Below are 25897 nucleotides of genomic sequence, written 5' to 3' on the forward strand. Positions count from 1 at the left end.
GTGTGCGACGGCGGCGCTCACCCGGCGGCGCGCCTCCTTACCTCCCGCTTCCCAGTTAGCGTGCGCGGGGCCGGCCACCCAGCCCTCCCTCCCAGCGGCGCGCACCCGCGGAGGTAGGTGTCGGCACTAATTAATCGCGGCGCGCGATAGGCGATGTGATATGAGCGCGAAACGAGCATCATCGCTAGGTGAAGCCGGCGACGCGAGAGCCGAGCGCGGGTGGCCAGGTCGCGGGGTCGGCGCCCTTGGAGTCCTCCCGGGTTGGCAAGGTGGTGGGCCAGGGTGTCTCAGTTATCCGTGGCTGGGCCTGTGGGCCGCGGTGGCTGGGGGTGTTCTGGAACAGATGGAAAAGTAGTTTATTGATCACAAATTTGTTTGAGAATTGTTTAAAAACTTTCAAGTGTTTCCCCCACTCCACCCCAGCACTATCCCATTTAAGGATATAGCAGGCCGAGCGCGGTGGGTTAAGGGCAGTGACACCGAGTCAGTCCTCAACGGCTCGGCGGTGGCTCGCTTTTCCTGGGACCTTGGTTGAGTCGTTTGAAGTCAAGCGGGTGTCTGCTTGGGTACAGTTCATTCATTCATTCAATAAAAGTTTGGTCCCAGCAGCCCACCTGGTGCCCAGGTGAGTCAAGAGTAGCCAGGACGTCAGTCTAAGACCTTGGCAACTGCCTTTGGTGGTTCAAATTCACAAGTAGTCACTACTACTCTCTCCGTTCTTTAACTTTCTTTCACTTTGAAACAGTCATTAAAACTTTGGATAAAAGTTGGAGGATAAAAGGAGAGGAAAACAGCCTATTTGTAAATGGAAACACAGCTAACATACCTAGGGGGTGGAGTGATTGATTGGTTGGGTCAGAGGCCTTGAGTAAATTGTCCCTATAGTTTTTCTTTGAAAATAGAAAGGCACTGTTAATCATTCAACGGGACTGATGAAATTCCCCCCTTCCCCCAGTTTGCTCAACTCAAAATAAGAAAAGGTGTGGCAGATGAAGGTGTCACCCATTATTTGCTGTTGACCCCACCAGGTACACCTCTGCACCCCACCCCCACCCCCCTTCTGCAAGGCCTCACTTCATGAACCTGAGAGATGGCAGGGCAATTCAAAGTCAGCAGAGAACACTCGGAATTAAGAACAGGAAGCGAAATCTTCACTCCAGACTCTCATGGTCTATCTATATCTGCTACCTCTCCTGACAGCACGGGGCCCAGACATTCTCGGACTCTGCAGAAAAGTTGCTGTGTTTGCCCTTCCACCCCCATTCCCAAATCAGCCAGGTTCTGATCACGCTCTGGATATGTCCTCTCTTTCCACACAAAAATACACCTTCTGTCGACAGAAACCTCAAAGGAACTGTCATCCACCAAAACAAAAACGGATAAAAATATTCACCCTATAGACCAGAATGTTCTCATAAATAAATTCCACAGTAAGGCTGTCTGAAACCATGACTTAATCATTTACCAGCTAGATTAGAGACTACCTAAAGATTGAGTTTTTTTATCTTTACCTAGTAAATAAAAACCTCTTGCTTGAATTTAATTGATCGATTGTCATTTTTAAAAATTGGTGAAGGCTTATAAGGGGAACAGGCCAGATTTTTGTTAAGCTCCATTTGTTCCAAAGCATCTTCCTTTCCTGCTTCTAATGTAGTGAAGAGCAAATACATTGTATTTAAGAGGAACAAGGTAAATAGTAACCAATACAACCTTGATACTTATGCCAGTAGCTACACATTACTACAAAGAATATAATGAAGAGTCTCCTTATTTGGAAATCCCTGAGTTGGGTTACCATCTCCCTCCTTTTAGATAAATATGACGCCTGAACTTTGAAAGGAGTGAAGCTGTCCCATGTCATATGCTGACACATATTCCAGGCAAGTACAATCAGGACTATTGTCCTAGAACGTATAAAGCAAGGTCAGGCTTCAGCCATTTCAACTTCTAACCTGGCAGGACATTCTTGGAAAAACATTTTTTTCTTTTTTTTAGTGTAGCTTTCACCTATATTTTATTATGACCAACCACTGATGAACAAATAAAGCATTTACTTTGTAAATATATGACAGCAGGTGGAATCAATGGTTTACAGGTAAGCAAAGGCCACTAAGAGCTCTGAAACACAAGCTCGTTTGTGGTCCGTTCGGCTTTCTGTTTTCACCCGACACAAAGTGAAAGATGAGATTTTACTTAATTGGCGTGGTGAGCTGATACTGTCTACAGTTTTCAGTCTAGCAGTTGACCTACCCAGGGCCTTAAAAGTTTTAATTAAAAAAAAATTTTTTTAAAGGCTTTCAGGTTCAGAGGCCACCATGCGTGACCTTTTCATATGAATTAGTGATTTATTTTAATAGGTTGTTACCATTTTAAGTGCCTGGTTTATGCTTTGAGAGTGGAGCAATCCATTAGCATAATTCTTGGAACAGTCCAGACTGGAGAGTTTTCCAGTGGAAGGGGCCTCTTGTTTGGCTCAGGGAAAGATGGAAGTCATAGAAATTTCAAGCTCTGAAGAGGGGCAAAGGGCCAGAATGTCCCGGGTGTAAAGTGCCTGGTTCAGGTGACCTGCTCCCTGCCAAAGCCAGCAAGTGGGGATAAGAATACACCCGTAACCTAAACACTAGGTCACCTCGTGCTGTGATTTTGTGAAACAGGGGGGGTTCCCATGCTATACACACGGCTAACCGATCAACAGCTCCCTCCAGCAAAGCATACTTTACAACAATGGATGGATTGGCAAGTCGGGGTTTGTTTTTCTTTTTTAGTGGTCTTTTAAGCTTCATATTTATGGGTGGATGTGTTCCTTGGCTCTTTTGCATCTTCCTGTCTGAGAAAGAATGCCTCGTCTGCTTTTACAAGCAATATACTTGCTATAGCTCAGAATCTTGAAAACGTTTTTACACTTAATGGTGTAATTAAGTTTTTGGACAAGCATGTGTTCTTCTTGGCCTTTCATTAGATGGGTCATTGTGAGGTTCCAGAGAAAATAAAATTATGATATTATTTTAATAGCCTAGGAAACAAATAGGTTTCCACTGAAACAGAAACCTTAGCTGTAAGTTTTTAATAATAATGTTTAGTACTTCATTGGTGATTTCTGTCTTTGAAGCACATTTTGCACTTTAACTGAATGACTGAATTTGTTGTTGCAAATGAATGTGACTTGACACCTGTTCTATGCACATGATGAAGCAGGTATTGTAAGAAGCCTTCCTAGTTAATCCCTGATGAGAAGGTTCTATTACTTAGTCCCATAAAGTTCTTAAAAATCTAATGTACTGCTTACCAAGGGCCTTTTTTTCCTTGTCACACTCACTAGTTAACAGTGACAACCACAAGGTAACCCTAAACTTGCATTCAAAACTAAACATGGTGTTCAAGTTAGTGAAACTTCCTTTCAAAAGCTGACATCAAGGAACTAACTACAGGGCCACATGAAATTACCCAATTTGATTCCTATTAATTCTAAAATAATTTATTTTTAACTTAGAATATACTCTAATCAAAACAAAATATGGAGGCATGTTAGCCAATGTGTTTGGACCCAATTTTTTGAGCCAGTGGCTTTGGGATACCAATCAAACATCTTAAAAGCACAGTTCACAAAATGAGGGAAACTAGGTCTTTTGTGCCTTGATGGATCTTTCCTGACTCTGATAGATGGACACCATCAAAGAGAGGAAAGTCCTGGTCTCTATGATGCCCAGTTCCCAAGACCCTTACTTAGTGCCTTTCTCAGGACATTCCCAGAAGTGGACTTTAACAAAGTCACCAAACACTTTGAAAAGTGGGACACAATAAAGTCGAGTCTACCCTGTTCCTTTTAAAAACTGAAACCTTAATAATGATACACATGATAGCCCTGAAAAGATTCAAGGTAGATGATTTGGATGAGTGGCTTACTAACATCAACCACAGATCAATGGACCCACTTATTGGAGGTCCTAATTGAGGGGTGAGGTATGTCAAACTGTTACCACTCTATAGCAGAAGAGTTAATTTTCCTAAACCAAACTAACTTTTGTTAGGTAATGGGAAAGCCTGTTGCTTCAAACTTTTAATTTGGCCTTTAGGATAGGAATTCATCCAGGATGGAAAATAATGCAGGGAGGACTGGTTAACAATAGGTACAGGGTCAGCTCACTTGTGTCTTTGTTCACAAGATGTCTTATTTAAATGACGTTTTGATTCAACATCTTATTAAACAAGTACCAACAGGAGAGAAAAAAAAAAAGCAAGTTGGCGCAATCAAGAGAGCCCTAAAGTCCTAATAAGATATCTTTCTAAAAAGAAATCCTTTAATTGTTCTGATTTTAAAGATTTTGGTGTTTTTTTTTTTTCCCATTGCATTCAATTCTTCAAATTTAGCCCCATATAATTAAGTGTTTATAGCATTAAATACTCTGGATGAATCAGGTAATAAATTTCCTTTCATTAAATGCTGTTTTGTGTATAAAGGAAATAACTGCTAAATACAGCTTTTACCATCTTGGTGTTTTTACTGCATTTACCTACCAACCAAGTGTAGATTTCAAACAGGCTTGCAATTAGTTACTAGCCTCAGTTTGGGACAAGTAAGATTCTGATGGGGCTGTGGGTGTTACTTGCCTTCGACCCCCCCCCCCACCAAACCCACTTCCATCTGTTGTTGGTAAACCCAGAATTAAGCAATTAATGGGACATAATTAGTCACACATTTATCTAAAACTGTGGGTACATTTTCATCTTTCTGTGTTTGCCCACACATGTTGAAAATGAAATAAAAAAATGTGTAATTATAGTTTAGCTCCGCCTCCTTCCCTGGTTTTTTATTTTGAGGGGCACAAATGCTTGGTTCCAAGAGAAGCCCCAGCTTCGCCCCTCCCCCCTCCATCTCCGTTTAGCCTCTGTTTGGTCACAACTCAGTATTTGCCCAGAGAGTGCCCTCGCCTCTGCCGGCGGCCCATGGAGGACTGGGCGGCGTGCACAGCCCTGTGCCTGATGAGCCAGGAGCTACTCAACTCAGCGAAGCCCAGATGCTACAGCGGCTCCTCAGGTCTTTGCCGACCTCTGGAAGTTATGAGGAAGAGAGAACTAGCCAGCTGAAACAACGGGCATTGCAATCAGTCTGGGATCAGATGGAAAGGAGATGTTTTCACGAGCTACAGACCTCAGCTGTGCCCACAGCCACGTCCTAGGGTCTCTGCCTGCCGCCCAGAACTGGGAAGGCGGCCTCTGCCCGCTTTCTCGAACATTCCTGTTTCTTGGTCGCTGAAGTCTCTACTACCTTCTCATATTACGGCTCCTTTTGTGCTAATTACACCGAAAAAATTGAAAGAATGTCGCTGACTTTACAAAGAACACAAAGCAGGCTTGCTTAAAAAACTAAATATAGCCAATTTCTTTCAGAAGGGGGACCACTCAGCCTTCGAAACGATTTGCACTGTGTGGATTAACTGCAGAAAGGAGGATACATTTAAAATGTTCGTGGCTTTGGGGGGCCATTCACATGAAATCCCAAGATCTGATTAATGATGAACTGCCCTCCACCCCACCCCACACACACACCCAGCGCTTAATTGTAAAATAAGACTTGCCAGTGATAGCAGGCTAATATAAGCTACCATGAAGAGAGGAAAGAAATGGAATGCCAGTGTGTAGAAAGCTATGTACTACGCAGGTAAAAATATAAATGAGAGGAAAAGAAAGTCTAACGTCTCACCCTGGAAGGCTGCGCCTGCCACAAAACAAGAGAATGCTGTTCTTCCAACTCCCTGTTCTCCATTATATAAGGAATGGTCTTTTAAAAGACAGAACTGGGAAGTGCATGTTGCTGGCCAAGAAAATTATGGATGGCATCCCCATGCTCCTTCTATGAAATCCTCTAAGGGTTAATAGGTGAACAGTAGCCGCTTGGAATGATTTATTTTTCCAAGGAACATTAAATACTGAATTGCTCATGCTGAAATAATGCCACAGCTGTGACCCTTAGGGCTGCATTTTGGACACCGGTTCAAGTGACAGGTGTACTCGATGTATGCCCAGCTTGGCTGAAATTGTGAGGCCTAACTCAAGTTTTCCCCCTCGACTCGTTGGCGACAACTCTGGAGCCAGCCAGGAAAGGGCCTTTGACCATGGAAGGCCACGTGTGCTCAGCCGTCAACAAAAACGCCAGCCTTGGGTTGGGGAGGGGGAGGATGGGGGCCCTTGCTCCCTGAATAGAAAACAAGAAAATCAAGACAGAAGACAGGGGGAAGAGGAAGTGGGAGCTGAAAAGTCTGATTTGAAATCCTTCTAGGTTTTAAAGCAAACAAGATCTGTCCTTGGAGGATTCTAGCAAATGAAGCAAGCCTGGGATTCTAGGAAATGTGTCACCAAAATTGGTATTACTAGAGGAAGTGCCACAAAGCTGGAAATTCGGAGTCTAATCTGTAACATACTAACTACACCTATTTTTACCCCAGGGTTGCAGTGACCTAACACCAAGAAATGAAAACTCTATAGAAAACTAGCCCTTCATCGATAGAAGACATGAACACCTTGAGAGTGGGGTGGCAGGGCAAAGGTTTCACTAGGTCCCTTAATCTGACCAAGGGTTAGACATCAGCAGTCACTCATGAAGGCAGCTGATTTTTGAGGAAAGCCAGTGAAGGCTCCAGACTAAACCTTGGAAGCTCTGGTGTGAAGTGAGCAACTCTGCAATGTCAAAAGTCTGGCCTGAGCAAATGCCTATACTGTGTCCTAGTGGTTTGCAGAGGGCAAGAAGAAGGCTGGGTAAGTCAAGAAGGAGCCCAGATGAAGCTTTCTTTCGTCTATGCCACCAGCCACAAAGGTATGGGATCCCTATCTTTTGGCAAGATGGTGCCAGGTGGCTGAAGGACAGAGAACCACCTCCAGAAGTTGACAAATATCCCACTTTGGGGCCTGGTTCCAATAAGGAAGCTTCTCATGAAGATGATGGTTGAAGCTATTGCTCCCTTATTCTGACAAGGCAAACCTCTACCTTCTGAGTACAGGATGCTTTCATAATTGGATTCCCTGGGAGCTGCTTCAAAAAGCTCGTGAAAGAATCTTTCAGAGGAAGCTGATATAAAACTTAGCTGGGATGCAAAGACATCTAATCTTCAAGCTAAATGGATACTCTGTTTATTCATAACCATTCAAAGCATCCTAAAGTCTAGAAAGACCTAACTCAGTTCAGTTCAGTCGCTCAGTGGTGTCCAACCCCTTGCTACCCCATGGACTGCAGCACGCCAGGCCTTGGTGTTCATCACCAACTCTCTTGAGTTTACTCAAGAGCCTAGGCACAAAGACCTAACTAGTTAGCTGCAAATTCCTATCATGGTGTTATTATTAACCCAGGCCTCAGGGGGGCGCTCCAGAGCAGGGGAACCAAAAGTCTTTCTCCGCCTTCAAAGTGAATTTCTTAAATAGTTTTGCATAAAAATCAGTAATCAGCCTAAATATGTTTCAGTGATCTGCCACAAGTTAGTTGAATGCAAAAGGCGGGGGGGGGGAACCCCAAATTGTGAACTAACTAAGGTGATCCCCAAGGACACTTAATGTTTTCATCTCAGATATAAGATAACTTTATATTTCATTTGCCTTGCACATTCTTAAATGTGCTAAATAGATGTGTATTCCTCACCGTGGCATAACTATATATCCTCTAGATTTACTGAGGGTACAGAAGGCAGAGAAGGGAACTTTGTAAAAAAGAAGAAAACTAAAGAATAGAACTCTACAACAAAAAGTTAACTTCTAAAATGGATGCCAAAGTAGAAGAGACAGTGGCAGAAAACTATATGCGTTTTCAGTAAAACTACAAACACACCAAAAAAGGTACTAGCAACAGGAAAACCCCAGGGAAACAAACAAAATCGCTCTAATTTATAGTAATTGAACCCTAGCTGTACCTTCCTCCCAACGCCTGATAGTTCTGTGAAATCACCCAGCTGTCAGTCTTTTCCTCCCAGCAATGTGACACTGATTTGTCATTATTAGAATTCAGAGGTCTGCTTAATGAACTCTTAATAAATGAAAGTTATCAATTCTTGACCTTTTCCCCCCTGAAATTCTCGGTATGTGGTTAAACTGCTGAAAAAAGTATCTTCAAGGTTCTGTGACTATAAAATAGAAATAAAAGATCAAGGCTGGGTGGCTTGGGGAGTCTGAGCAGATTTGGGTTCTGCCCTGCCTGCACCCCAGAGGGAAAATGAGTAAGATCGATTGGAAACAGCATCTGGGGGTAACAGCAATGCTCTGCTTTGGCTGAGCTGTCTGCAAATAGAACTACTCTGCCTGAGACTGAAGTCCAGGAGGGAGGGGTGCCAAGGAGCCCTTCCCCCTTCCTCTGCCCCCACTAGCATCCCCTTCCTACCCTACCTGCCTGGCTACTGAAAGAAACTGAAGCCCAAAGAGTCTGAATTAGCTAGCCAGATGAGAAAGAAAGAGAAGAGACTGATGATCGAGTCCTAGTTTTAGTGACTCTGAGAATAAAGGATGGGGGGGGGCACTTTTTCAAGAAACTGAATCATGACCAGTTTTTTTTTTTTCCTATGAAAGCAATACTCCTCGTCTGTATTTTTCACTAGCTGCCCTTAGCTGGTGGTAATCTAAGACAAAATGAGGGCAGGTGGCTTCAGCCTCCTTTTCGTGCTGAGGTGGCCGCAGGCACCAGATAAATCTTGACCCTGACAATGGTGCTGCCAAGAGCCTAATCACAAAGACTGCCCTCTGTGTGCCTGCCTGTAAAGACTGGTGACCCTCTGCCCCTCTGCAGCAGACTCCAGGTGGCCACTGCAGAGAAAGCACGAGGGTCTCACGTCTTATTCATGCCCCTTCTAGTTCCTCATTCCTCAGAGAGCTGGCTGGCTTTCTAGGTCTGTCTCCTCTGATCCCTAAAAATAAGCCTACTTGTGGGCGGGCGGGCGGGGATGGGGCGGGGGATGGGTGGGCAGGAATGTCAGGGGAGGGGGTCAGATGAGCTGATCCTCAAATATTCCACAAACTGGCTGTCTGGGGACAAAACATCCAGATGCTTTTTCACAACTGGACTTTTGACCAAATTGATTGGATGCTTCAGTGTCAAGAACACAAAAAGTCAGAAGGGTCACCAGAAGAGGAAGTTTGTGGGCGACAAGAAAAAACATATTATAGTAGGAAGCGTTACATTTTTCGAGCAAGGAAAATCCAAGTTTTCAGGTTGTGCTAAATGACTCAGTCTGCCAGAGAGAAGACAAGGCAGAAAGAAAGGATTTTGTAAAAGGTTATCAATATAACCTTTTAATATGGTCCTATTTATTTGGCTTTGGTGCCATCAGAAAGTGGCTTGACACCCCCTTTTAAGAACTCTGTAAAATGCAAATGGTCTAAAGTAAGAAGCCAGCTAATCTCAACCAATATTAATTCTGACATGAAAAACGAGACCAGTTCTTCAGACAGGATTATGATCACGGATGCCTGACATTAACTGATCACCCTCGTTTCTTAAAGAACCGGATATTTTCCTTTTCCAAAGTGCCTATTTATTTCCAAGAGAGACCCCAAATCCTCTCAGATGATCCTTACTCTGACACTGAAAAGGTACAATCTCCTAATGTGACCTGCTTGGACCCCATAGACTCTGTATCTTATTTGTCTGTTTTTTTTCCCCCTCCAAACTAAAATCCCTCTAAAATACCTACAGACCCCCAAGAGAGAGGGAGGTCAGGATGCTGCCCCTGTATCTTTCTCCATGCAGACCCAACTGCCGGCCCCTAATATTGTTTTCCAAGCAGTAAAGAGAAGACTGAGAAAAAGATTTGTTTTTCTCTTGTGTTTTCTCAACCGGTCCATTGCAATCAGCAGGATCATGGTTCCTCCATCTCTGCAGCAGGCAGAGTCGCTGAGCATCTAGATAAAGAATCTGCCTTTTGGCGGGGCTCAGATGGGGACACTGCAGTTGTTCTAGAAAAAGGAGGCGTCTCTGCACCCTGAGACCACTGCCACCTCCCATGAGATCCTGCGGGTGTTGCACTTGGCTTGTGAAGTCTCTCAACGAAGTGCAAGAAATACAGTGGCTTCACTGGGAAATGCCCATTATTCTCCTGCCATAGAGCCCTAAGTCCCTGCTGCCTCACTACCCTCTGCCTGGTAATTGTCATCACAACCAGAAGGGTCTGTACCAGCCTGACGGTTCAGTGGGGGGCAGAAGGGACCCTGGAAAAGTCATGGACTGTTTGGAAGAACCTGCTGGCGTAGAGCGCCCCACCCCCAAGGGCTGGGGAAACTACGCCCCTCGGTGTTTACCGCAGCCTGCAGGGTGCTCTGCCTGCATGTGTAACAGACATTGGGTAATTCAGAGGCACAAAGTCAGGGTCACATCACGTCTCCTGCTTTGTGTAGTTCCGTCCTAGAGGCTCTCCAGCACCCGCTACCTGGTGTCTGTAGGGCGTGAAAAGGTTCTAAAACGGAGGAGGGGGCTGAAATAGTGCCCCACCACCTCCCTCCATTCCTGGGCCCCGTGGGCAGTCTGGATCCATGTTGCTCTCTTCCTCACATTCCCAAGCCCAGGAGCTAAGGCTCTTTTCAGCTGGGATTGAGTCTGGAATTCACTTTTCTTTTTCTCTAAATACTGCCAGTCTGAATCCCAGGGCCACCTTCAGGGGCTGGGGGGGGTCGGGCTGGGGGAGGAGTTCCTGAGAGCTCAAGGTCGAAGGTCAAGGCAGGGTGGGTGGAAGGGGAAATGGGCCTTTTCCCTGATTCTCGCCAGAGCTGAAAGAAACTGATTAACATCTGCTTTCCACCTCTTTTCCCATTGCTACAGCTTGGGCCTCAGCCCTCAGACCTGCAGGGTTCTCTCTGGCCTCCTCTGCAGCTCCCAGGCCCTAGAACCTGACTGTAAAAAAATAAACAACCCAGCATTTTCAACAATGAGACGTGTGACCACTGAAAACCCCTCAGCTACTTTAAAAGCCAACGGAGCAGAACACGAGCGAGACCCCCAGCTCGAGGTTAAAGTCACAGCTCATTCCACAGAGGGCAAGGGAGAAGCCGGCACTCAGGAGGCACTGGCTAAAGCCTGTCCTGTGGGCTCCTCCCAGGCCAGGCTCGGCCCTGGCTACAAACAGCCGGCCTGACCAGCACAACTGGGGCAGGGACCCGGGACCACAGGCAGGGGGCTTCCCGCCCTCCTTCAGCTTATCCATCACTGTGTAGTGACAGCCCGCTTGGCACCCCCCTCATATCTCTTTCAGAGCCCCAGCCTCCTTGGTTTAAAAACAACAACAACAACCACCAAAAACCATCTTGTTCTTTCATCATAATTAAAGTGCTGTCAGGGAAAATGGCATGGCTGATTTTTGTCGCAGTTGAAATGACCCTCAGCTTTCCTCTCCTCTCATTTGCTAAAGTGGTCCTTTCTCTGCCTGAAATCAGGCCCTTTGGTGATGGAAATTTTAGCAGGAAGCGGAGAGTTCTAAGCAGAATCCTAACCTTGGGAGAGTGGGGAGAAAAATCGATGTTTTTGGAGCCGGCCTCTCTGCGGCAGCAGCCAAGGTGCTGTGAGGCCATCTTCCCCATCAGCAAGGGTGCCCTCGGCTCCATCATGCCGGCTCCCTCCCTCCCAGGCGTTGTCAGGGGGTCGCAATTTAGCCACACTTGGAGGTAGATTCTCCCTGTTGACTTATCTTAGGGGCAGAAGGAAGCTGCTTGGAAGGAAGATAAAATCCGAGCGCCTTCCTCGCTCAGAGGGAAAGCATGACTGCATATTTAATATCCTTGCTGGCCTGCATGTTTGTGTTTGAAATAAAGCTATAACTTCCACGCATAATGAAATGCGCCCCCCTCCTCCTGCCTGCCGAGGGCTGCAGAGCTCCGCCGGTGACACTCCTGCCTGTCACAGCCACTGCAGTGCCCAGGGCCCTCTCTGGCAATCTCAGCTCCTCTCATTTTGTGAAGACGTCACCAGCCTGTGAGCTATCAGAGAACTTTCTGAAAAGGACATTTCAGGTGAGCAATGCAGTAACATTTAAGGAGGGGCGGGGGGGGGGGGGGAGAAAAAGGAAATAAAGGAGATTAAAAAGAAAAAAAAAAAAAAGAAGGCAAAGGAAGCCAGGGCCCTGAGTACTTCTGAGCTGCACCTTTGGAAAACCATGTGTGGAAGCCATGGCATATATGCAAACACTTATCATGTGAGGAATTCATAATATTCAATCCTAGCCTTCAACTACCTAGATATTAAGGAAACATGTCAGGTGCTTTCACAATTAGCTTAATTTCCTCTTCCTAAATATCAGACATCTTGGAAAGGCCCCTTCTGAGTTTCACTGGGGAGCTTAATTGGCAGGTTCCGGGTTTCTAGAAGGATATGCTAATATGTGGCAAGTCAAAATGGCAATCCAGGCCTCCCTCGATTGAATCATTAGTTGTTAATGCACCTCTGAGTAACTCCAAGCTCAGGTGTGAAATAGCCCAAGTGTCACTACAGCACTGCTTCTTCCCTGGGCTGCAGCAAAGGATGGTGGGGCTGTTTATGTAACACACCAGCAATAAGCTTGTTTTTGCGGCATCATTATTTGCCGGCCTAGTCTCCTGCCTCCCTGCTCCTTTCTCCCTCCCCACCCCCGACTTTTTTTTTTTTTTTTCTTTTTAGAGAAAGCAAAGCAGCTGTATAGTACTCGAATCTTTTATTTCCTGACTATTCTGTGTGTCAGAGAAGTGGACGTTGGAGAAAAACATGGGGCTTGTTATTACCGGCCTGAGCCGGAATGAGTCAGGCACCTGAAGCTTCGATGTGGACCTGACTCTGCCACTCGGATGAGGCCCCCTCCTACATCCGCTGAGCTGTACCTGGAGAGCAAGCAAGCCCTGGGGTCACGGGGCAGTGGGGGCAGGGAGCCAATTTGCTGAATTCACTGCTTGAGGGTGCACAGAGCTGGGGGTGGGGGAAGCGTTCGGGTGTCAACTACCCAAATGTTCCCTCCCCAGTCTTTCCTCCACAGCCTCTTGTTAGAATTCTATTTCTCTATTAAAAACGTGACTCTTTCAGCTCTCTGGCCTCAGAGAGCTCTTTATTAAAATGCAAATGTCCCTTAAGGGTAGCCCCATAAGCCTTTGCCAGCTAATGGGATTAACTGAACAGAACACAACCACCTGCAGGGAGGTAAGGAGGCCTGTGGCCAGAAGCCCGCTTCTCCAATTTGCCACAGGCTCATCCCTGAGCAGGGAGCAAGCAAAATCCACTCTTCCCAGCCTCAGCTGTCCAGATGTCTTTGAAAGGGGACTCTGCAGCTGAGGGGGCCCTGAGTCCCAGCAATGGGACCATTTGCTCACTGCAGTTCTCAGTGCCTTGGTGGCCCCATCTCTTAACAATCAGTTCTCTCAGGATGGACAACGTTTTCAAGGTATCGTAGCAGAGTGGTCCGGATTCAAGAGAGCATCAGGCTGCGGTGGGGAGGTAACTGCACATTACTAATTCATTTACAGAGGCAGCCACTTGTAATAAAGGACGTTTTCAAAGTGACTTGGCAAACTGATTTTTTTTTTCCCCCTGAGCTGGTAAACAAGCTTCACATTATGCCCTGAAAATGGGTTTTCATTCACATTGATTTCGAAGTGTGCGTCTCAGGTGAAAAGTATGAAAATGTCACAAACAAGGAGAAGCCCAAACTTATTAATTCTGTAAATCTGAATTTGACTCCTGAAATAAAACCAGTCCCTGTTGTCTGGGGAGTTCCTTCAGTTCAATCGCCTTCACAAAAGCACTTCCCTCCTCTTATATATAAAATAAGAATTCTCTATTTACCTATCTGTATACACACACACGTATTTCTATAAAAACCGCATATCCTATGCTGAGTATTACAAGAGCCCTATAGATAAAACAACTCTTCCAAGGCTCTGAAGAGATGACTCAAAAGTATTTGTGAGAGAAAAGCTGGAAATTAAATTTTGCAATTAACTCTGCACTTTTCTTTCCGCAAAGACTGGGGGTTAATTATACTAACCTGAATAGTGAGTATCTCTATTTCCATTAGGAAAATAGGAAAAAGAGTCCCAGAGCCCAGAAGCTAAGATAGAGGACAGAAACTAGGATGGAGGGCAGGCCAGGATCTAAAATGGAGGACTGGAGCAAAAATGGAGGGCAGTTGAGGACCTAAAATGGAGGACTGACTAAAACCAAAATGGAGGGCATCCCAGAAGATGGAAGATCCAAGCTAAGATGGAGGACCAAAGCTAAGATGAAAACACTCCACAGTACCTCAGGACCTCTGGATGCAAACTGTGAATGCTTTTTCACCCCACCCCTCAGAATACAAATCCTAGACATAAACAGAAGATGCTAAGCTTAGGTGGAAGAATTTAAGGCTATCCCCTAAGAGGATTTTCAGTCCCAGAAGATCCTGAAAGGCTTAGGCTCCAGAAAAATCAGAGAAGAGAGAAGGAGCTGGCTAAAGGAGCTAGATGAAGAAGGAGCTTCACCATCCCAGGGTCAGGCCTCTGGAATCCCTTCTGAAAGCAAGTCCACTCCTCAGTTCGCCCAGCAAACCCCCAGCAACACCTCCTGAAGAAAGGCCTGGTTCAGTAGCTTCTCTGATACCCACACCGGGCCTCGAGAAGGTCCCAGCCCTGCTGTTTACCTATAACTGTTTAGTCCTGGACTGATGTGGAAATCTGAACTGTGTGCCTGTGGAATATCTACACATGGACTTCTGTTTTGCTCCTTCTGGGTTTTCTACAGTCTCATTATCAAGACTCAACAATCATTTTATGTGACCATTGATTTGCTTTGCTCAACTAGGTTGGGGAAGGGTTGGAAGACCACCAACATCTGTGTTTTTTGACAACCTTTCTATCTTTTCTTACCTGCCATATCTATTTCCTATTTAATCACCCAGCAGCAATGGTTCACGGTTAACTTCCTGGGATTGTTTTGATTGTAAGACCAAAGAGAGCAGCAATGCCTTATACCTTTGTCTTCCCCATGGGGAAGGGCACATTTTAAGTGTATATTGAGTGAATGAATGAATAAACAAAAATGCCCAAATGAAGGCAAACTCACCGACCCAGCAAGGATTTCACGCTTCTGAGAGGCCTGGCAGACACACGCATGGCTACTGCAACTTAAGAGATGCTACTAGAAAGGCAAAAAGGAAACACAGCCATTTTGACATCTCATTTAACCCCCCAATTCGGCAGTGACTTATCAGTGAGAGAAAATGGGAGCATTTGCACTGAGAACTGGGCAGTATTCCATGCTCTTTGCCAAGTTGGATACAGTCTACATATGAGGTAAACCTCAGATCTGCCAATAGTCAAAAATTAATTCGTGACAACTGTTTTCACTTGGAACCATGATTTCCTTCAATTAGGTGTGTCATTTTATGCTAAATTCCCATTAAACATTTCCCAACAAGCTTTTCTTTTTCTTTCTTTCTTTCTTTCTTTTTTTTTTTTTTTGAAGACCAGCCCTGATGATCCTTTTCCCCCTAAGGGTTCTTTTCTCTCGCGTTCCGCGCCCCCCCTCCAACCCAGGATTCTTAAAGGTCATAGAAGGCGCATTCGATAAGCATATTGGTGGTGAGGCTGCTTTCTGGGCTATTAGGCTAGCAGTTACATCTCCCCCCTCTGGCCCCTTAATCGGCCATTCTGCTGGGTTTCAAAGCAATGCAAATTTAGCTCCAATCAATTAGTAACACGTTTCTAACTTGGGGGCTTGGGAAAAGGGTGAACTTTTCCTGGTGGAGGGAAGTTAAAACCTTGAGAACAAATGAATCCTGTTCAACCTAGCAAAAGTCTTCTGCCTCTGTGGACTACGTTTTTTGGTTGTTGCTTTTTGCTTTAGGCCCAAACTGGGGAGAATGGGGTCCTACTACAACAATTTAGGACAAGATTTTTATTTTATTTTTTTGCTTGAGCTAATGAATCAAGCACAGGACACAGAGGCAGCTGACGGAATATTTTCCCCACTAATGCCAGGAAGCTAAAATCAGCTTTTGTGTGTGTGTGTGTGTTTTTTTAATAGCCTGAGAGATTTGCATCTGGGTGTGCTTGCTTGAGGGCCCCCCCCCCGGCCCCCAGCTCAAAGCAATCAATCTTGTCTCCTCTTGCAGAAGCCCCCTCCGCCTTCCTCACGGAACAGAATTGTCCCCTGTCTCTAATGAACATACCCAGGAGAATAAAACTTGTTTTTCAAAAGTGTGGGGAAGGAAGAAAGGAAGGAAGGGAGGAAGGAAGGAAAAAAAAAGCACACAATGCCTATACTGGGTCTGGCAGGAGCCAAGTTCTGGAGGACACTAACCTATAAACTTCTGAGGATTTCCTCAACGTCTGAGAGGTATACGTAATATACAGGGTGTTCACTTTCAACTTGAAGATTTACTTTGCTTTGTTTTGAGTAACTATCAAATCAAAGAACTCATAAAGATTAGCTTTTTTTTTTAAAGGTCAAAAAGGTCCAACGGGCGCCAGATTTCTTAAAAATCAAACCACTCAGTGGGGTAAGGCTTGTGAAAACACTCAGAAAATCAGGCTGTGCCAGAAGGGGGCTCATTACTAATTAAGGGGGAAAAAAATTGAGGAATCATCTTAGGGTCAGGAGAATAATGTTCTAGCAAGTGGAAAAGGGCCAACTGTGGTAGAAAGAGTGGAGGTCACAGCTCAGGGGATGGTGGGGAGGGGAGGGAGGGGCACTGGTCTTGGCACTGAGGACCAGCCCCCAGTCCCTGTCCTCCTGGGTGGGGTCCTGAAGGGTGGTGGAATGGGGAGCGAGTGATGTGTTGTGTCGTTCCCCACTCCCCCTTCAGATTCCTGGGCCTGCACCCCAGGCCTTCAGTCAAGGGCAGCCTGGCCCCTCAGCTGCACTGGCCATTCAGCCTGAACTGACAACGCTCCATCCTCTACCTGGTACAGCTTCCATTCCTTATACCCAGATCCCTCTCCTCCTCCTTCTCCCTCCCAGATGGAGGGTAAGTTCCTAAAGGGCAGGGACTATGGCTCCCCTCTAGAGATACATTTAGCTAAAGCACTTTTTCTTTCTTTCTCTTTCTCTCTCCCCTCTTCCCTCCTCTTTCTAACTTTTAATTTCATCTCTATGTTGCTATCTCTCTCTCTTTCCTTTGTACCTTCTTTCTCTCTCTTTCCTCAAGAAAGAACTGGCTTGGAGGGGAGCTGGTTTTTCCACTTCTGAGTTCACAAAAGTTCAGAAAAGAAAGGAATTCAGATTCCTTCCCCCCTTGTCCCACCCCAGGGGAAAGCGCTGAGCTAGTAAAAGAACCCTGAAAAGACACAATGGAGAATGTGGGAAATGCGCTCAGGAAGTCAGTGAGTGCTGGGTGGGGGGGTGAGTTAAAGGTGAAGTTGTTTGCGCACCGCCATCAGTACCCTCTTTAGAAACATCCATATGTCTGGGTAGAGAACAGGAGGAGATAAGGAGATATAAAACCCTGACAGGATAAGGGCAGGGCGGGGGGTGGATTTCCTGTAATATTATAATGTCATTTTAACAATAAGTACAACTTCTGGAAGAAAAAGAGAAAGGGGTCAGGGAAAGTGTGGGGTGTGGATTCCCAGTCCTGTGGGCAGCAAAAGTGGGCAGTTCGGCCCGATGTGGGAGACTGGGTTCTAAGAGGACATGGCCCCCCAGAAGGTAAAGATGTGTGTGCTGTCCAGGGGGGGGAAAAGTGGTAGAGAAACCCACCAAATGAATGGACCTAAGCTCCCTGTCTCCCTAAAGTACAGAATGGCAGCACTGGTGTTAAAACTAAACTCCCAGGGGCCCAGAATAGGATGGAACCCTAATTTGAGATACCCACTCCCCCAAACCTGGGGTTTTTTTCCGTAGGGCTTGCTACATTTCATCTAGAAAATTCTAAGTGATCCCACTTCCTGTAGGCATCCCAGTCATTCTGAGCTCTTTGCTGACCTCTGGTGGGGGAGAATTCTACTGGCCCAGAAAAGGTGTCTTTAATAGGGCAACCCCCCTGCCCTGCTTTCCCAGGGACCCCACATCCAGAGGAACCCCCCCCCCCCCAACACCCAGCCCCGGGGAAGGGGGAGAGCTTTGTTAACCTGCCTTGTTCAAAGTTCAGGGCTATGGGTTGGAAGGTGTGGGCAGGAAAAAAGTAAGAAAACCTTTAAAGGAACCCCAGGAAATTAGGAGTTTGAGAGAAACCTGTTGGCATAGAGGATATTTTATTCAGTTTCATTTAATTTTTTCAGTTATAAAGGGGAAGGGGAGAGGGTGTATTTAAGAATGGTGAGTGGAGGGTAGGTTTTGTTGGACAGGAATGAACTCCTGTGACAGGATTTGGTAGGTCCTGGCATGGGAGGAAGTTCACGTGGCCCTTCTCAAATAGATGACCTCATGGTTTTACAGCTGCTGTAGGGAGGGGAGAAGAGAAATGGAAGGGGTCCCTGTTCTCTTTGGAACCAAGGAACTTGGCCCCGGACCCCATCGGATCTCACTGTCCCTCCACTGGACTTGGCCTCATCATGACAGATGTGACCTTCCTTTAAGTCCAGGGTTGGGCCTGAGATGGAGGGTGGAGGTCCTTAGCTGGGAAAAACTCTTCTTAGTAAGAATGCCCATGAAAGCTCAACAGGCTTGCAGCCCTGAGAGGCAGAGAAAGGTCATAAATGGGAGAAAAGAAAAACTAGCCCTGAAATCTCAGAGACCCTCAAAAACCCCAACCATTTTCTCATGAATGGAAAAAACTGTAAGGATTCACCCCCAGCCAGTATCTTTTCTATAAGACAGCACTGAGTATCTACCCCAAAGTCTACGCCCTCATCTCCCAGGATCTTCCCATATTGTCTCAAATGCTAACTCCTCCAGGAACCTCCCAGGGTTTCTCTGATGGACAAAAGGACCTCTGACACCTCTGAATTTCTTTTCTAGCCCTGGATTGGGGTGAGAAAGAATCCCACCCTCTTGTGCATCCTGCAGAGGTTCTCCCAATGACGGGTACCCAGAAATTATTAATTAGGTGCCAAAGAGCAAGAGACAGGCCTAATATTTCCTGTACAAGCTGCTATTTTGGAAAGGATGCTTTAAGAGAAAAGAAAGACGTGTGTGTGCGTGTGTGCGTGTGTGCGTGTGTGCGTGTGTGTGTGTGTGTGTGTGTGTGTGTGTGTGTGTGTGTGTGTGTGTGTGTGTGTGTGTGGCAGGATGGTTATTTGGCATACCTGTCCTATTAAAACTTTTAAGAAGAGAATTAGAGAAGTTTAAAGTGAAAAGGACAGTCCTCTCCTTTTTTCAGATGAGAAAAACTGGGACCCAGAAGATAAACAATTTGCCCAAGGTCTCAGAACTGGTTCCCGGAAGACCGAGGGCACGCAAAAGGGCTGGGAGGTTAGAGGTCACTGTGATAGTGTTTTTTTTGCATGGGCCATGGTCTAACAGAACCACTAGTTAAAAGGGTATCTGTCCTTAGAGATCCATTGTTCCACTGGAAAACCTTTTAAAAAAAAAAGAAAATGATCCCTGGGCCTTGAGGGGCGGGGACTGTGACCCTGGGAAAGAGGATTAGGGGAGGGGGCTGCGGAATTCTGTCTTGGGCGCAAGCTCCCTGTGAATTCTGGAAAGCCAGGCTCTCAATTGTAAAAGCCGAGCGCCATCTGCCAGCCAGATATGAACAGCCTTGCATTATTTTATTGTCTCCACTTCCCAGCCCTAAATAGTTGGTGTTCTGGCCCCTTTCCTTAAAAAAAAAAGGGGAAAAAAAAAGGTATTGCTTGCTCAGAAACCTCCCTAAAGTAAGAATTTTTTTTTTTTTAATCTCAAAAGAAAGGAAGAGAAAACGAGAAAGCAAAGAAAAAATGAGGGAATCTCTTAAGAGGCTGATTTCTGACCCCAGGTTTGAGCTGGGCAGACCTCCGGGGAGAATAGGACAGCTCCCCCCTCCCCCTACCCTTCTCCAATGAAGCAGTCCTGGTGGCCTTTCCCCAACCCTTTCTTCCTGGCAGAATGAAAGGTCAGCGCCCAGCTTGGAGCCTGCCTTAACATGGGAAGTCAGACCCTATCTCTGGGGAATCATGGTTTTAGGGTCAGAAAGAATAAAAAGCGAGACCTGTGCCACCTGTCAACTTAAATCTCAGGATAAGACGTCTGCAAGGGATTTGGCTTTGTCCCTTGGGTCATTACCTCTTTCTACGTAAAGCTGAACACTGACAGCCGCACCTCCTGGCTCTCTCTAGGGCCACCCACCAAGTTTAAGCGTCTCCCCTGACCGTGCAGAACCTTCAGGACGAGGAGCCTTGTTGGTATTTTAAGGATCAAGTTTTGGCCTTTCCTGGCTATCACTTGGCAAATTCATGGAACCCTTGAATAGAGCAGTGGAATCAACCAAGGTTCTGGAAATGAGAGCCGGCTAATGTTCACCCAGTGCACCCTTTCCATGATCCTGGGAAGAAGCCAGGGCTTCTGTGCCCACCCCCTCTGCAATCCGGGTAACTTGGGAGCATGGCAAAGGATGAACACAACCAGTCCACCCCGGACCAAACCTCCCAAGGATAAAGATCCCGAGAGAAACCCTCCAACTGGAAAAGAGAACCCTCAGTCAAGTGTCCATCTTAAAACAAGCCATTTGTTTGCAAAACAAAATGATCTTAATATGCTTCCCTTTTCGCAGCTAAAAAGGAAGAAATGAAATCACCTAAGTGTGGAATTATAAACAGCTATTAGTTTTATGACAATCCAACTTTTAAAATTTTTCCCCTAACGTCTGGCATTTGTTTTGGGTTCTGCCTGGAGCCTTCTAAGCATTTCCTTGGAAAGATGTTGCACTTGGTCCCAGGCAAAAAGTCAAAATCAACATGCAAAAAAAAAACATGCCTTGGGTAGTTTCGAGGATTCTGCAATAAGCAGATCTTAGTTAGAGGGCACTTTGCTTAACTAAACTTGGAACCTTTTTTTTTTTAATATCCAGTAGATAATTTATTAAACTACCAACCAGTTTTCACCCTTTATCCTAAAGTAATCTTAATAGTAAAAGCAAAAATCTAAGTTCTCATAGGTATGTAGAATGGAGAGTAGGGTTTTTTTTTTCCTTCTAGACTTTGCAGTTAACTTAAGGGCCCCAAATTCCAAGTTCGCTAAGGAAAATGAAAAAAAAATTCTTAAAAACTAATAAATCTCAAATGAATCTGTAATAGCTCTATTGGAAGACCAGAAGGGGGCAAACATGTAAGTGTTTTAGGCTCAAAATATTAATAAAGAAGCAAAAAGTCTCCTTCCATAAGGGTTAATTGGGCGGGGAAGGGGGCTGGTTAGGTGCAAGCTGGGGGGTGCTAGACCACTATTTAAAAATAAAATGATAAAAAAATATATAAAAATAAAAATAAAATGACTTATTCACTATACTTGAGTAAAAAAATAATCTGTAAAAAAATTTTTAAATTACTTAGTCTTGTTATGATTATTCCAAGATATTGGTTATAGAATCTGCCCTAGCAATGGGGGTATGGACGGCTGGGCGTATCCACCATCTTATCAAAAACCAAGTGCAACTCTTGAACAGGAAACGTCCTTGGGTTCTCACTTCTGTTGGCACAAGTATGTCTTATTTCTTAAAGATCTTATTTTACCTTCATCAGTACAGTCATTCAGAGTCATTCCTTCCACTGCCCCCTACCTGCCTCTACAACTTCCTGCCTTGAAATCTCAAGTCCTAACGGTTAGGGGTCACCCCCATGCAATGGGCTGGTTCCCCATAGGGCTAGGACTACAATGACCCAGCTAGCAGGGCCTACACCCTATGGCTGCAATGCACACATTACCAATCACAGGCTCTGTTTGTGTGATTTTTTTGTGTGTGTGGGACACATGCAGGTGAGGCCCCAGCCATCTAGACCTGTTATGTGACCAGCAGTCATCTGAGTACCAGTCGTTACTATCCTGACCATACTCCTCTCTGATGCAGAGTGAATCAATTTATGCACATCAGATAGGGAGAATCCCATCCCCTGCCTGCTTCAAACAGAAGCCCCTAAAGAACCCCTAAGTGGTAGATGAGATCACTGAAGGGTTAAAATCTATTTACGCCCTGATCTGCTATTGATTAGATACAGACTGACTTGCGTAATCAGCAATCTTAGACTGATTCATTATTTCCTTCCCTGTAATAATTTCCTTTTCTCTTCCATTTAGGGTCATCTAGTGAACTTCTGGAGGTCACCTTCTTCTCAGAGATATTTGGAAATCAGTTCTACCCGAGAATGTAGGATCACCAAGGCTGGAATTAACATTTCTGAGTGGTTACTAGTAACTGAAGTTAGCAACTTTTTCTCTGAAGATAATAGTTTTCTTTTTAAAGTGGTCAGGTTATGATCTGCATGAGCTCTGCCTTTCCTAGGATTTGATGTTGATGTGAGGGCAGTGGTTCTCAACTGGGGGTGATTTCTGTTCCCCCGCTTCCAGGGGACACCTGGCAATGACTGGAGGCAGTTCTGGTTGTCACACTGTGTGTATGTGGTGGTGGTGGGTGGGGTGGGGTGTGTGTGTGTGTATGTGTCTATGTCTGTAAATGTGTGTATGTTTGTGTGTATATGTATGTATGTGTATGCATATATGTTTGTGTATATATGTGTATGCATGTATGTGTATCTGTGTATGTTTGTGTGCATGTGTATTGTGTGTATGTGTGTGTACATTTGTGTCTGTGTGTATATGAATGCATGTGTGTGCATGTTTGTATATGTGTACGTTTGTGTATATGTTTGTATGTGTGTACGTTTGTGTGTCTGTATATGTGTGCATGTGTATTGTGTGTATATTTTTGTGTATGTGTGTGTGTGTGTGTATGTGTGTTACTGGCATCTAGTAGGCAGAGGTTAGAGATGCTCCCACACATTCTACATTGCACAGGTTGGTCTCCATGGCAACATGTCAGTGGTCTGCCTATGAAGGACCCCTCTGTTATACAGAGCCCCCTGAAAATGCTAAAATCCCAGCAGAGAGCCAGCAGGGAGAAGTCACAGTTTAAGAATAAGAGACGAGGTTTGACCAAAGCTCCAGGGCCTTACCAACCAAAGGGGTTTTGATCAGAACCTGGGCTTTGTCCTGGGGTGGGGCTGCAGGGAAGAGGGACCCTCCTCTATCTTGGCTGGCTCTCCTCTTCCCCTCTCGCTGTCACTACAGATGTGACACCTTTCTTTTGCCTGTACCACCTCACCATCTAGTGGTCACCTGAAATACCAACTCACTCCCATCGTCTCTTGGCCCTTCTAGAGTCAGTCAGTAAAAAAATAATTCATATTTGGGGGTGGGCAGTGGGTGGAAGGACCCCTGAATGACATATATGATTTTATGAATAAGTTAATGGAGTAGACTGTGGGCCTCTCAGACCTATCCAGAGAACAGTGATTGAGAATTAACATGGACACTTGCTATAACTTCAGAAACTACAAAGGCCGATAAAACTTAGGAGGTACCTTATGGAACCACAGAGAAACAAGAAGCATCTACTAAAAGGGAGTGTCCCTGTGCCCCAGCAATTTCAGTAGCTGTGTACCTCATAAGTGACACACCCTATTTCAACAGGTTGGTTTGTTTTCTTTTTCAGATGGACCAGTTAGCTACTTGTATGGCTAAAGAAACTGAGGCCCAGGCCTGTGGTCCCCCAGGTCAGTGGGGCCTGGATGGAGACTTGCCGAGATGCAGGACCTGGCTCTGGATCCTTCAGCAGAGCCCTGGCAAGCAGCCTCTCTTGGCCATGGACTACATTACAGTGTCTGCTTTTAGTCTGTGTGCCTCATCACAGGAATTACTGTTTCTTTTTAAAAATCCCACAGCTATAAACTTACCTGAATAAAGGTTCCCTGTAAAAAAAAATACATATCTATCTATCTATATCTATATCTTCACAGTCATTTGCAAATTAGCAGTCAGTTTGAGGCAAGGCAAAACTGCTCAGAGAGGAAAGAGAAGTGAGGTGCTCTGGTCTTTTGATCGTAGGGGAGAGGTGAGAGCTGGATAAATCGAGTTCTTTTTCCCTTAAAGAATTGGCGCTGTGTGCTGATACGGAGGTTGGGAAAGCTTGTCTGTGGCACGCCTTCAAAAGTGAGTACGAGATTTCCCTTCCCATTATCAACTCATTAAGGGAAGTTTAAGGTACTCACTCTGTCCTACACACCAAGTGTGTGTGACAACTTCAGAAACGTTGACTGACTCATAATAAATCTGGGATCCGATAACAATTTATGCCTTTATACCTCCCTCCTCGCCCCAATTTGAATCATTAAGAAACATTCAGTAAGATCTTATGTTCAGGTTCTGTGGGCAGAACTCCACGAGTCAAAAGGCTTGAGAATTCTCCTGAGGTTTAACAAATTACCCTGCAGTGCATTCTTCCTCTAAGGCAGGATGGCAGCGCATGCTCCCTTACTGTTCAGTTCCCTGCTCTGTCACAGATCAGTCCCCGAATGTCCTTCCCTGTTACAGCCCCCAGTTGCTGCCTGGGTGAAACTACTCCAGGAATTCTGATTGGAGGGGGCTGCGCCTCTCAAGGGTTTGCTGTTTGTCAGAGACCAGAGCGTCTCATGTCTCAGCTGAGCATGTTATCAACAACCAGGAAAAGTCAAACGTGGGTATTTTTGGGTGTTGTTCCCTACCTCATTCTCGGAGGGTCTTCTCATCTTCCATTCCCAGTGGCTGGCCTTCTTCTCCATCTGGCTGTCGGAAGGAAAACTAGAGACAATCTTTTTTTTGGCATGTGTAATAAGCACAGAGCAATCAGTGCTCAGGACCCCGGGCTCAACCACAGTAGTGATTTGATTTATAGATAAGGGCTAATAAAGAGGAGGGGGGGCGGCAGCAAGGGATCTGAGAGGGGAGTAGGTAATGCTTTCTCAGGACAGGTGAAGAATAAGCTCCCACCTCATCTTGTCACTCACCTAACAGTGACTCCACACCATCATAAATGTGGCAACGTGTCCGTCTACTGCTTGGGTTGACTCTTGTTTATAAAACCTGGATAAAGAGTGTATTCGGAAATGTTGAGAAGGAAAAGACAGGATGGGTGCCTCGGATTTTTAGAATTTGTAAGTCTCACAGGGAATACCGTAAACAAAGAAGACAACCAGTGACTTTCCTGGCGGTTCAGTGGTTAAGACTCTGCGTTGCCAGTGCAGGGGGTGTGGATTCGATCCTCGGTAGGGGAACCAAGATCCCACAAGCTAAGAAAATATGAGACAAACAAGCAAATAAAAACCCTCACTTGGACCAAGGAGAGAAAACTCCAGGAAGACAAGTAAGACAACTAAAAATAATGGCTGCCATGTATCATACACTTATATGTGCCCAGCCCTTAGTTAAAGGCTCCTCTCAGTTTTTAGTATCTGGTGCCCATTTTAGACAATGAAGGAAAAGGACACATCCTTCTCTGATTCTTCTGGAAATACCCCTCCCCTCCCTTTTCAGAGGCTCCTTGGCCTACACCAATGGTCAGTTTGTATCTGGGGCTTCCCATTAGCCTTCCTCAGTTTTACAAAGGCCACTTGGACTAGTTGACCCTTTAGATGAATCCCAAGGAGAGACCCCGGCCCGACTTTTACCATCTTATGCCCTGCATGACCATGGGCCAGAACAGGAATCTGATGGAACAAAGACTCTTTCAGTCTAATTCAATGAAATCTGTTGAGGTTGGAATTAACAGGGCCAGAGTCTGAGTTCCTCTTCCTTGGGGGGGGTGGGGGGGGGGGGTTGGGGGTTGGGGCATCAAGGCTGGAGAGGGTTAATTAGGCTGACCAGTGCTTGCAGTTTCCTCCTCAACTAACTTTTTTCATTGTTAGTGGGGACCCTGTCACATCAACTGTAGAGGACAGTTTGCCTTTGCAATCTACACGTCTCCCAAAATCACTTCATGGGGAGGGAATTAGAGGGTCACAGTTGTCACAGTTCTGCTGGGGGTGAGGGGTACATTTCATATGGTGGGGAAAT

General features: G+C 45.5%; 2 protein-coding genes and 1 long non-coding RNA gene across 10 annotated transcripts in view; 1 reads left to right on the forward strand and 2 right to left on the reverse strand.

The window, feature by feature from the left end:
• GNAS (GNAS complex locus) overlaps nt 1-25897 on the reverse strand; it is a 66920-nt gene that overhangs the window by 21200 nt on the left and 19823 nt on the right. The gene's annotated exons all lie outside the window — the stretch shown is intronic.
• Nucleotides 20-13483, forward strand: LOC121816191 (uncharacterized). Its single transcript, XR_006055660.2, has 2 exons — nt 20-11970; nt 12614-13483. It is a non-coding gene; the product is annotated as an uncharacterized LOC121816191 (long non-coding RNA).
• The window catches only part of LOC101102411 (neuroendocrine secretory protein 55), a 42973-nt gene continuing 19823 nt past the window's right edge, over nt 2748-25897 (reverse strand). Inside the window, exon 2 of the mRNA XM_060396969.1 lies at nt 2748-25134. The gene's annotated coding sequence lies outside the window, so the exon portion shown is untranslated. The remainder of the gene's footprint in view (nt 25135-25897) is intronic.

The sequence above is a fragment of the Ovis aries genome, chromosome 13 (assembly GCF_016772045.2).
Source record: "Ovis aries strain OAR_USU_Benz2616 breed Rambouillet chromosome 13, ARS-UI_Ramb_v3.0, whole genome shotgun sequence".
Lineage (NCBI taxonomy): Eukaryota > Metazoa > Chordata > Mammalia > Artiodactyla > Bovidae > Ovis > Ovis aries.